General features: G+C 53.9%; 1 protein-coding gene across 5 annotated transcripts in view; it reads right to left on the reverse strand.

Annotated features, from left to right (window-relative positions):
- The window catches only part of PCGF3 (polycomb group ring finger 3), a 54,493-nt gene that overhangs the window by 40,687 nt on the left and 811 nt on the right, over window positions 1-12,995 (reverse strand). The window lies entirely within an intron of this gene.

Consider the following 12,995-nt stretch of genomic DNA (forward strand, 5'->3'; position numbering starts at 1 on the left):
TCTTGTGTGAGGCCTACACAACACACACCGGAGCGGAATGGGGGGACAGACCAAGTGACAACGTGACACCTCCTCCGGGGTGTGCAGGAGGGCCACCCCAGAATACGAGGGGCTCGTGTAAGAAACGGATGGAATTTATGACAAAAGCTAAAAGGAGGGAAATGATAAGATCTTCCCAAAGATGCACAGAAATCATTTGATGAAACTCATTATCCATTCATGATTTTCAAACAACTCTCAGCAATTAAGAATAGAAGCAACTGTCCACACCTGACAGAAGCTCTCCAATTAAGAGCCACTAACACACGTATCCACTCGAAGGATTGTGCCTGACGTTCACAGCTCTCTTCCCAGCAGCCGCCCGTGGGGAGCAGCGCAGCTGAGCGTCCTGAGTCCTCTGGGACTTCCTGCGGTCTACAGCAGGAAGTCAGCACCCCTGAGGGGCTCGTGACTGGCCAGACGCTCCAGGACACCAACGCTCCAGGAGGCCTGGCCTCCCCCGAGGGGCCCCAACACTGCCAGGCGGCCTCTTTCCACCTCCCCACTCCCCCTGCACCCCCGCAGCACCCGCTTTCCAAGGGGACCCTTCTCCCTCCTCCCTGGGGGTAGAACATCAGCTTCCGCACCCCCTTCTCTGGTCTCCAGGCTGATCCAGACCCCACTCTGCTTCTCAAGGGCTCTGACGGTCCCAGCAAGCCCTTCTCATTCCAGAACCTTCCATACCTCCCTCCCAACGGGACCCCCTCGACAGGACCCACCCGCCGGCTCAGCCCTCTCCCTTCCGTCTTCTGTCCCCCACCCCACAGATCTGCTCTCGACAAGTTTCCGGTGACGAGGACAGCGCCAATGCCCCCAATCTCCAAGGCCACTGCCCACCCTGCAGCCCGGCTGACCCCTCCCATGTGGCACCTAACACGGGGGAAGCATAAGGTCATGGAGGCCGACCCCAGCCCGACACTGCAGAAGGGCCAGGCCGCGCTCCCCACACCTCTCAGGCTCACCCCGGGTGCCGGGGGCATTCGCGCCTGCGAGAAGAGGCCCTGCCTTCCTGTCCACTCACCTCGGATCACTGCCCTGTCCAGGGCCCTGCCCACCCTGTCTGCCCTGCTCACGCCCCCGCCCCGACTCCACAGCATGTTTAAAGGGTCTTCCCTGCACTGCTGTCCTTGTATTACACCTCTGTTATCCCTTTTCGTCCTCTAGGGAAATGCACTGGGTTTGTTTTGCAGCATAAATGCATTTACGAATCACAATCTGGAATTCTTTACTGAATGTAATTGAGGAGAAAGCCCTACAATCCTAACCACCCAACGTTTACTGCTGTTCCTAGTGTAACAGTGCACTTCCCTCCAATACTTCTAACACACACACACCCTCATTCTCACTCAAATGCATCCTCAGACCCTTGTGATGCACGAATAAAATGCGAGGATGTGCTGGTGCTCAGCACTGGGCACAGTCCAGGGTCTCCGACTGCGGCCATGGCCACGTGTGACCGGGGGGCCCCCTTGGCCCCTCCCAGAGGCGCCGGCCTCAGCCAGTCCCATCCCCTTCCCCTCAGGACCCCCGGAGAAAGAACTGCCTCCCCACACAAGCCCACCTCGGTCATGCTTCCTGCCGTTCACATATCTTACGAGAACCTTAACATTTTCTATTTATTTGGGGGTTAGTGTTGCTAAGTTATACTTTGCTAGGAAACGGGTCATCAAATTTATTGGCACAGAATCGCTCACAGTAGCCTGTAAACTCATTAAACAGCTGCACCGCGGAACGTCTGACAAATAACAACGGCACGTACTTTAAAGGACCGCTGGGGCCCTGACTCTGGAAGCTGTGTAAACGGGGCAGCTGCCGTCCCGAGACTCGCCAAGCGGCCGCATGGACAGCGCATGGCCGGCAGCTCACTCCTGTCTGAGCGGCGCCTGCCCTGACGCTCGGCCCCTCGCCCACAGCGGGCAACCTGCCTGCGTCCCTCGGGGCTGTGGGGACGAGGCTGCCACGAGGCGCTGTGGTCGCGGCTCTGTGCGGATGTCCGTTCCGGGGACGTGGCCACTGTGGAGGCCACCTGTGCCCCAGGGGGCCATTCTCCCAGCCTCGCCCAACATCACAGCCTCCGCGGCCTTCTGCACCCGTGGCCCTGCCCTGGATGATGCTGCGGCTCCTGTGTGGACGGCCCCCTCAACCACTGGCGCCGCCGATCCCTTCTCCACGGAGAAGCCTGAGCAGCCTTAGAAACACAAACCAGACACACACCTCTGAATAAACCAACCGAAGGAGCCCGAATGCTGACAAGGGTGCCCTCCCTCCACGTTCCGCCCTGTCCATATCGGTGTCCATGACGGTGCCCGTCCACGTCGGCTCCATTCCCCTTGGCCTTGCCCACCCCTCAGCTGTGTACGTGCTGCTCCCTGGCAGCCTGACACTCCATCCTCAGGGCGGCCATCAGAGACCCCAAGACTCCTGGAGAGGCCACCCAAGCCCCAGTCCTATCCCTCTTGCTGTCCTGTCCCCACACTGTCACCACCCTCAGTGTCTGTGCCTGGCGCCCCCGGCAGGGCCGAGGCCGTGTCCTCACCACGGGGCACCACGTCCAGCAGGGCGCCCACCCCAGAGCCGGTGCCCAGGAAGTAAGCCCTGTCCAGCCAGCTGGCACCCAAGCACCCTGGAAACCTCCTCCTCCTCACTTCACACAGAAATCACCAAACTGCCAGCCTCTGCTCCCCGCTGACACCCTCTTCTCAAGACCAGCCGCTCCGAGCGGAGGCTGTGCTCAGCTCCCCCACCGAATGCACCCAGAGGAGCTGACAGGCCACCCCGGTGCCCTGGGCGGGTGCATGAGAGGAGCCCCACTCTGTGAGGTCCCCCGAGGCCCTTGCCCCCTGGCCGACCTGGCCCCACGGCCTCACTGCTCTCCCTGCAGCTCCGGCGGCCTCACTCGCATGCCCACCACCCGATTCTGCCCGGTCCTGCTCACCAGGCAAGCCCACACCCATGACGGTGCCTGGCACACAGTGGGTCGTGGGACTCACACTCTGGTAGCAGCGCTGGGTCTGAGCGAGGCCTGAAAGGTGGATGGCCCCGCAGGGCTCTGTGCTTACACCTGCCCTGCTCCCGTGCCGTCCACGTTGGGCCGCACTGACCCCAACACAGCTCGAGGGGTCCCCGGTGTGAAATCCTGCAAAGGCTCAGGGAAAGCTTTGGCCTCTGGTGGCCCACGAGGCCCCAAGGCCACCTTCCTCCACGACGGCCACGGTGGACCCCCTTGGGGGTCTAGAACATTCTAAGTGCAGTCCCGCCTCGGGGTCCTTGCATTACTGTACTCTCTACTGGGACGTTCTCTCTCCGACGGCCACGTGGCCCCTCTGTCACCCCCAGCAAGCCTCTGCTCCAGTGCCACCTCCCTAGCGAGCTTTCTGAGACCACCCTGTTTAAGGTCCATGCCCACCGACACAGGACTCTGGGCTACCCACCGCCCCTCACCTATAACTTACTGATTCTGTTTTTACCCACCTCCCTAGACTACAGAGTCAGCCATGTGACCGGCAACACTGAAAATTCAACAGGACTGTATGATAATGTTGAGAAAATCCTGGGACCTCCCTGGTGGTCCAGCGGGTAAGACTCTGCACTCCCAATACAGGGGGCCTGGGTTCGATCCCTGGTCAGGGAACTAGATTCCACGTGCCACAACTACGAGTTCGCATGCTGCAACGAAAGATCCCACATGCTGCAACAAAGACCCGGCTCAGCCAAATAAATAAATATATATATATATATTTTTAAAAGTTGAGAAAATCTTTCCAAAGGGTAGAAAAGACAGGAAAGAGAAGAAATGCAACATCCAACTAACAGGTGTTTCAGAAAAAGAAAAGAGAAGGAGCTTTGATGTCCAGTCTCATGTTTTACTTCTCAAGCTGGGTAATGAGTACCCGTGTATTCCTGTGTCATCCGCTATGCTCGTTTACAGGCAATATTTCATGACTTGGAAAAAATGATTCGAGTATTTCCCCAGCTGGAAGAATCAGACGGCAAGGGACCAAGTGCCAACCCATATCCAACCAGGTCCCCGCATCTGAAGCCATCAAGGGCTCCAGGAAGGATCCTAAAGGTTCCGGGGAAAGGAGGTGCCCCACGCGCGGCAGGAGTCAGCCAGCACCAGACTCTTCACCTGCAACACCAAACTCTACGAGGCAAAGCAGTGACTCTTTCCAAGGTCCAAAGAAAGACAACTTTAAGGTAGATTCTACATCCAGCCAAACTACCGACCAAGTGCGAACTTTCAGAGGTCTCAGGAAACGTGCTCAAACACTGCTTCAAAAAACGCCCTTGAGCACATGTTATGTGCCAACAGGTGCTCACATGTCAGCACAGGTGCAGTGATGAGCAGGCTGGGCCTCTCTGAATGGGACCGAGGACAACCACATGGAGGGACGTCCCAACTTTGACCCTGGGGGTCAGGGCACCGTGCAGACAGGGCGAGGGACCCCGCACGCCCAGCACCAGCCCTCTAGACAGGACGGGGGTGAAGACAGGGGGCCAAGGAGGGTGTGGGGATCAGGCCCAACCCTCGAGAACCTGGACCAGAACAGTAATGTCAGACAAATTGAGGCCAAAGGGAAGGTGCAGTCAGAACACAGCCTGAAACAGACTGTATTTACATAATCACATCGATTTCCCACTCAGATCCAAGCTTTGGAGAACCACGAAAAATGCCACGAAAGGACTGGGGGACCCCAAGTTTCCACTGGCAGGCAGCTGGCTGCGGACGCTACTCCACAGCAGACACGGGGCCCCTTCATGAAAAAACCACAGGCGGAACCACGGACCTAGGCCAGGATCCCCACAGGGTCTCAGAACCGCACAGCAACTCGACTCCTTGTCACCCCCCACTTCCCACGTCTGAACTAGAACAGTTGAGCCTGCTGGCAGGTCTGCCCTGTGGTGCTATGGGGCGGGCACAGTGCCCACCTCGCTGGTTCACAGCTGCACCTGGTGGGTCACACCAGACAGGTGATCCAGGGGATTAGACTCTGCGGAAACTTGGAAGGGAGGGGCAAGTGTGTTTTGCATTTGGGGGATATGAAATTTAGGGGGACCAGAGGGGAGACTATGGTAGGCAGAATTCTGAGAGGCCCCAGGATTCTGGGCCCTGGTGTACACACACCTCTGGCCTTACTATCCCACGTACCGCACGTACTGTTGTAAAGGTTTTTTTTTTTTTTTTTTTTTTGCTGTACGCGGGCCTCTCACTGTTGTAGCTTCTCCCGTTGTGGAGCGCAGGCTCAGCGGCCATGGCTCATGGGCCCAGCCGCTCCGCGGCATGTGGGATCTTCCCAGACCGGGGCACAAACCCACGTCCCCTGCATCGGCAGGTGGACTCTCAACCACTGCGCCACCGGGGAAGCCCGTAAAGGGGTTTTTGAAGATGTAATTGAGGTCTCAAATCAGCTGACCTTAAAATAGGGCGAGTATCCAGTGGCCTGGCCAAATTGCATGGTCTTTCAAAGCAGAGTTTTCTCCAGCTGGTGGCGGAAGAGAAGGTCAGAGGGATGAGTCCTGCTGACCTGGCAGAAAGCAACATGGTCTGTCAACTGCCCATGGCACCCTGGGCAAAAAACGGGGGTGCCTCTAGGAGCTGAAGGCAGTCCCCAGCGGTGAGTCCCAGACAAGAGCTGCAGCTTGGCCCACACACTGACTTCAGCCTCTGAGGCCCTGAGCAGAAGAGTCAGCCACACCCGGCTGGACTCCTGACCGTGGAACTGTGACTAATAACTGGGTGTCCTTTTAAGCCACTAAGTTTGTGGCAATTTGCTTTCCAGCAATAGAAAATGAAGACAATAGTGTTTAGAGAAATGGACGATGCTGGCAGAAGTCCCAAGCATGTAAAATACAGAGTCACCACCAACTCTGGAAATATTCTCATTAGGCAAGTACTCTCCCAATTCTAGAGAACAGAATCAGGTGAACAAACACATGGAAGCAGCGGGAGTCCCTTGGTAGGGACTGAACTGTGCCCCCAAAATTCATGTGTTGAAGCCCTAACCCCCATCTCCAAACATGGGGCCTTTGGGAGGTTGAGATTCAGGACAGTGGGGCCAGGATGGGATTGGTGCCCTGAGAGGAAGGGATCAGCAGGTTCCCTGTGTGCCTGTGAGGACACAGCAAGAAGGTGCGTCTGCAGGCCAGGATGCAGGTCCTCACCAGGAACCAAACCCACTTGGTAGTACCTTGAGCTTGGACCCCAGCCTCCAGGACTGTGAGAAATAAATGCCTGCTGTTTAAACCACCCTGTGAAGGACTTCCCTGGTGGCCCAGTGGTTAAGAATCCGTCTGCCAATGCAGGGGACATGGGTTTGAGCCCTGGTCCGAGAAGATCCCACATGCCGCGGAGCAACTAAGCCCGTGCACTGCAACTACTGAGCCTGTGCTCTAGAGCCCGCGAGCCATGACTACTGAGCCTATGCGCCATGACCACTGAGCCTGCGCTCTAGAGCCCATGTGCCACAACTACTTAGCCCATGTGCTGCAACTAGTGAGCCCGTGCGCCACAACTACTGAGCCCGCGAGCCACGAGTACTGAGCCCGTGCACCACAACTACTGAGCCTGTGCTCTAGAGCCCGTGTTCCACAACTACTGAAGCCCGTGCACAGCAACGAAGAGCCAGTGCAGCCAAAAATAAATAAATAAATAAATTAATTAATTAAAACAACAGAAACCAGCCCGTGACGCTCTGTCCCGCAGCCACGCTGAGGCACGCTCTCCGGGCCCCTTCAGCGAAAGGCCAGGGAAACCCATCTACCCCCAGCAGCTCCCAGCTCTAGCATGCAGAAGGCAGTTTCTCTGCGATAGCAGAAGCCCTATTTCCTGTAACAAGTTCAAAAAATTTCTACCCACTAAACCTTTTACATATATATATATATATTTATTAATTCTTTTTTTAAAATACATTTATTTATTTATGTTTGGCTGCATTGGGTCTTCGTTGCTGTGCGCGGACTTTCTCTAGTTGTGGCGAGCGGGGCCTACTCTTTGTTGTGGTGCGCAGGCTTCTCATTGCAGCGGCTTCTCTTGTTGCGGAGCACAGGCTCTAGGCACGCGGGCTTCAGTAGTTGCAGCACGTGGGCTCAGTAGCTGTGGTGCACAGGCTCAGTAGTTGTGGCACGTGGGCTCTAGAGCGCAGGCTCTGTAGTTGTGGCACACGGGCTTAGTTGCTCCGTGGCATGTGGGATCTTCCCGAACCAGGGCTCGAACCCGTGTCCCCTGCATTGGCAGGCAGATTCTTAACCACTGCACCACCAGGGAAGCCCTAAACCTTTTATAAAGTCTGCTAAAAGCAACAAAGCCGACTGGAGTGGGACTCACCACCATGTGCCCACAAGAAGTGATGCAGTGGCTCCAGGACACCTCCCCATCAGACACAGATGGAGGCAGCTGATGGATTTACCCTCCTGCAAGAGCAAGGGCAGCTCTCCAGCATGAAGGCATGACTCCCCTGGGCTCCCCAACAGTCTCTGCTCCCTGGAGACTCAGCCCAGCCCACAGGGCCCTGGGAACCGAGGCACAAGAAGTGTGACCAGCAGCGCTGACCGAGTGGTGCCACAACCTGACGGCACGGCACGAAGCACAACAGTGCCTGAGAAGCCAGCTCAACCCAGAGCCTGGCCCAGCCTCCGTCTCACCCCCTTTAGTCTACGGAGTAAACAGGACAACAGACAAAGGTGGACGACACCGTAAGTGAAGAATCAGAAAAACTCAGGTGTGACAGATGGCCTGGAAAAGTCGATGCTGTAGGGGGAAAGTGGGGAGCCTGAAATGAAAGACACTACAGGGGGCATGACCCCCAGTGCCCCACGGGGAACTGCGTCTGGTTCAGGGAAAACGCCCTGGAAGACACTGTTGAGACAACTGGGGAGAGTTGAAAGTAGACAGGAAATTAGCCAGTATGTGGAATAAGTGTCTACTTCTCAGGTGCGGTCATGACATTACAGTCGTGTGCAGACCATCCTCTTACTAGGACCTCTGTGCTCTGAATTACCTAAGGAACATGGCAGCTGGTTTGCAGCTACTTTCAGATGATTCAACGATAAATATGTATTTAAAAAAAGAGATAAGCAAAATATAAGTAATTGCTGGATCTAGGGGAAGGGTAGAAGAGTGCTCATTGTCTAATTCTTTTGGTTTTTCTCCAGTGTTTTTTTCCTCAAAAACTTCAGTAAAAAAGAGTAAATTACTTGAGAACAAAAGAAGAGGCTAACCCTCCTCTGCTCCTCACTACCTGTGACCGTGCCCTGTGCCTCCTCATCAAGCACATGCGGGTGAGCAGAGAGCAGCCTGAGGTGACTTTAAGATCAAAGGCGTTGGGACTTCCCTGATGGCCCAGTGGGTAAGACTCCGCGCTCCCAAAGCAGAGGGCCCAGGTTCAATCCCTGGTCAGGAAACTAGATCCCACATGCCACAACTAAAAGATCCCACATGCCGCAATTAAGACCTGGCACAGCCAAATAAATAAATAAATATTAAAAAAAAAAAAGATTGAAGGTGTTAATACACAGAACCTTCAGAACAGAGCCACAAAAGGGAACAACAAGGTCAACTTTTAGTTATTCTTCACTGAGCACCTATTACAGGCTAGGCCCTGCTAAGAATCAGCAAATATAGCAGCTGACACGACCACCACAAGACCCACATAGGTCAAGAGGTCTGTGGACAGCTTTCTACTGTTTGCTTATTTTGTGTTAAACAACTGGAATTTGCTGTTAGTGTAGCAAAGTCCCGCAAATATTGATGCATTTGCCCCCCAAAAAAATTCCAGTTAACCTCAACTCTCTAAATTCACCTAAGCATTAGAAGTTCTCTTCAAAAAAAACCCCAATCAACCTAACAATTGGTTTTTAAGGACAATATTTTCTAGTGAGTTTTAGTTCTTCTCAATGAAGGGTTTTGCTTAATTTAATGGACAATTCTGAAGCAATGCTCCCGCCTTAACCCTCTCATCACGTGTTAAGTGTTTCATTATTGTCGTCTGGGCCTTCATATAATTCAGTGCTGTAGGGAGAAACATGCAGATTAGAAAAGACATTCTAGTTATTTTTATTTTTTAAATTATTTTTAAATAAATAAATAAATAAATTTATTTATTTTTGGCTGCGTTGGGTCTCTGTTGCTGCACGCAGGCTTTCTCTAGTTGCGGGGAGCAGGGGCTATTCTTCATTGATGTGCACGGGCTTCTCGTCACGGTGGCTTCTCTTATTGCAGAGCACGGGCTCTAGGCACGCGGGCTTCAGTAGTTGTGGCCTGCAGGCTCAGTAGTTGTGGCTCGTGGGCTCTAGAGCACAGCCTCAGTAGTTGTGGCGCACGGGCTTAGCTGCTCCACAGCATGTGGGATCTTCCGGACCAGGGCTGGAACCCGTGTCCCCTGCATTGGCGGGCGGATTCTTAACCACTGCGCCACCAGGGAAGTCCCTCTAGTTATTTTTAAAAACCTCACTTTTTAAAATTCAATGAAAAACTATCAACTTGTAGAGCTGAAGAACAGTTCCATTTTTTGACACACAATGAATTGTGCAGCATTTTTGCAATAGTGACAGCAAATATCAGAAAGGTAGTAAGAAACTGTCCCCAAACCTCAACATATTTCAATAGAGAAGAAAATTACATTTTCAGTTTCAGATCCGATTCTGACCATTTACCAAATAAAGTCCAATGAAATAACATATCCTGCCATATAGTAGATTACAGAGTAACAGTACAGACCAAAACAAACCTTGCTTTATACTCCAAATCAAACAACCCAAATAAATAGTTCCAATCACTGGCAAAGGGCCCTGCCTCACCCCAGCAGGGTGGAAACCTGGCAGGTCCACAGAGCAGGGTGGCAGGAGGGGACACCTCCCTCCATGTGGTGACAAGTTCTCGAGGGAGCCTCCTGTGCGGGCCCTGCATGGGTGCCCTTCACAGCCCTGTGCTGCAGCCCCAGCCCAAGCGCCACAAAGTCCAAGCACCGTGGAGGAAAGGCCACAGGGCTGAGCACAGAGGCCCTTGCACACAGGTTCCTGGAGCATCCTTCCCTACAAAGGTCAAATAAAAACATTTTGGGATCTCACATCTTAAAAACGTCTTACAGATGTCAGTTGATCATTTCTGGAGGAAAATAATTGGCAGGAATAAAATGAAGCTCTAGAAACAACTAAAATCACTGTACTTGAAGCTTCCAAGAACTCTATATCACCGACACATACATACCTACAATTTAATTGTATGTGGGAAGCGGGGGAGCTTATGGTTTGCTACAGACGTTCTAAGTTAATTCCTAAAACTCTTCCTTATTTGAATTTCTCTCCTCTCATGCGTAAGCTCCAGCGTCATCACATCATCACAATGGTGACATCAGAGCAACCTGTGTAACTAAAGAGACAGCTGAGCTGCTGCAACCTTGGGCTGAGCACACTGCTCTACACAATTCTGTTCATTCACCTGCAGGGCACTTCTCAGACCCAGGCCCTTCAGGAGCTAACAACACCTGATCAATGCCAGGCATTAGAATGGCCCAGGGGCCCCGCCCCCTCCCAGGAAGCACACCCTTGTGGAGTTCCTCCCCCTCAGCGTGGGCTGGGCCTGATGACTAGCTTCTAACAAAGGATATGGCAAAAGGCATGGGTGTCACTGCCAAGATTAGGTCATGAGGACTGTGGCCTCCTGCTTGCTCCCCTGTCCTGTCGCTGGCCCTCGAGCTGCCCCACGGATGTCTCCAGCCAGCAGCCTGGAAGCAAATCCTCCCCAACTGAACCTCCAGACAAGACCACAGCACGGGTGGGCACCCTGACGGCAGCCTTGTGAGACCCTGGGCCCAAGGACCCGGCTAAGCTGTGCCTGGACTCCTGACCCACAGACACTGTGACATAATAACTGGTATCATTTTAAGGCACTACATTTTGGGGTAGTTTGCGGGACAGTAATATATAAATAATACAACCATCCAGCACTATCACACCTTCAGAAATCCAAAAATGGGAAAATAAAGAGCCTAACCAAACCTGAATGCCCAGTTTTACAAGTCTTTTCTAAAGCTTCACAAAGCAAATTAAGTTTTTTAAAAAGCAAAGTACATGTTAAAAAAAACCCACAGGGACTTCCCTGGTGGTCCAGTAGTTAAGAATCCGCCTTCCAATGCAGGGGACTCCGGTTCGATCCCTGCTGGGGAACTAAGATCCCACATGCCGCGGGGCAACTAAGCCCACGTGAGCCCTAGAGCCCGCGGCCACAACTAGGCAGAAGCCTGCGCACCGCAACGAAAGATCCCGCGCACCGCAACTAAGACATGCCGCAACTAAGACCCGACGCAGCCAAATAAATTTAAAAAACAAACAAACAAAAAAACACACACACAGAAAAAGTAAGCACTGAGTAACAAGGTCGCAGGTGTGGTTACATTTGACAAATAAAAATAGGCTGGACTATTCAGGGGCTCCATTCGCTTAAGCTTAGTTACAATGAAATGTTACACTGAAAATGCAAAGGGGTTTTCTCCTAAGTAATCAAGAAGTGAAGTTATGGCACAAAATGAAATACTGAACTGACCAGTTCAAGCATCTCCCTTGGGAATTTTAGACTCGTGCCGCACCCTAACACAGGTCGACCTCTCTGCAAGCACTCCCATCTTTCGTCCGCGCAATGAATGTGCTGCACGCCCACCCCATGCCAGGGAGCCAGTGTCTGCCTGGGCTTTCCATCCTCTCAAACTCCTCCAACATTATCCTACTGGACACACTCTGGAGCCCTTCCCCAGCCAAAGGGCAGCACTTCTCCATCCCCACTTCCAAATTAAAGGACAACATGGGCAAGATCTACATGAAGTCTGCTTTGAAGGTTTCAGAAGAGCAAAGCTCCCATCCCAAGGTACTTTCCTGGAGTGGAGAAGGTGCCTGATGGCTCACCTGACACGCACTGGGCCGACTGGCCCCAAACCCTTCCTGCAGCCCACACTCCCAGCTTGGACCCCACCCCTCCTGGAAATTCCTGGACACAGAAAACACATCCAGACCTTGAGAATGGGGCTCCTTTGGTGACACCACTGGAGGGAGGGGAGGGCAGGAGTGGTTGAAGGTGCCTGACACTGACCACAGGGCCCAGGTAAGGAAAGGATGGCAGCCCTGGAGCAGGGACTGGGAGAACAGGGTAGGGGACAGCTTTCTGGGTCTGGGGAGGGGCAAAGCACTGGCCTGGGGCATGGAGCCAGTGTGGACTAGGAGCCCCCCACCCCCCACCCCCGCTTGAGTCCCCAGAGCTGGGAGGATGGGCCTCAACCCTGCCTACCCCCAGGGCCCAGCCCAGGCAGCATCTACTGAAGGTCAGAAGGTTTGTGAGGCCCAGGTGCTCAGGGGCCTCACGAAGAGGGCTGGTTTGCACCTGTGGGGCTCAGGTGACCAGGATCCCTGATGCTCCAGAGCCTTTATAGAAGCTGGGTCCAGTTGAGTGGGCTGGGTAGATTCTGGGCACCTCTGGAACCTGCCCCAGGGCCCAACCCCCTGGGAGTCCAGCCTGGGGTCCCAGCGCTCCTTACATACCACCCTTGAGGTCTGAGTGCTTCTCAGTGACTCATTCAAGAGCCTTGGCCTCCCTGGGGACCCTCCAAGTTCCAGCTCTTATCACGGTTGTGGCCCTCTCTGAGAGCCAGCCTTCTTCACGGCTGCCCCAACATCCGACTCTCCTACATGACCTACCTGGGTCATCCTTGGAGCCTGTCACAAGGCAAGTGCCCTCCACATGGCACAGTCCCAGGGTCATGGCCTCCTGGGAAAGAGGGGCTGTCCCAGGGTCCCAGAGGTGCTCACAGGATGGTTCCATAATTCTGGTTCTACTGGGGGCCAGTCCTGGGGTCCAGACCTCCCCAGGTGCCCCATCCTAACGTCCAGGCCTCCTCAGTGACTTGTCCCAGTGTCCCAGCTGTTCCTGGGTCCTGGCCCTGCTCGGTGACCTGTCTCGGGTCCAGCTCTCT

The sequence above is a fragment of the Mesoplodon densirostris genome, chromosome 1 (genome assembly GCF_025265405.1).
Source record: "Mesoplodon densirostris isolate mMesDen1 chromosome 1, mMesDen1 primary haplotype, whole genome shotgun sequence".
NCBI lineage: Eukaryota > Metazoa > Chordata > Mammalia > Artiodactyla > Ziphiidae > Mesoplodon > Mesoplodon densirostris.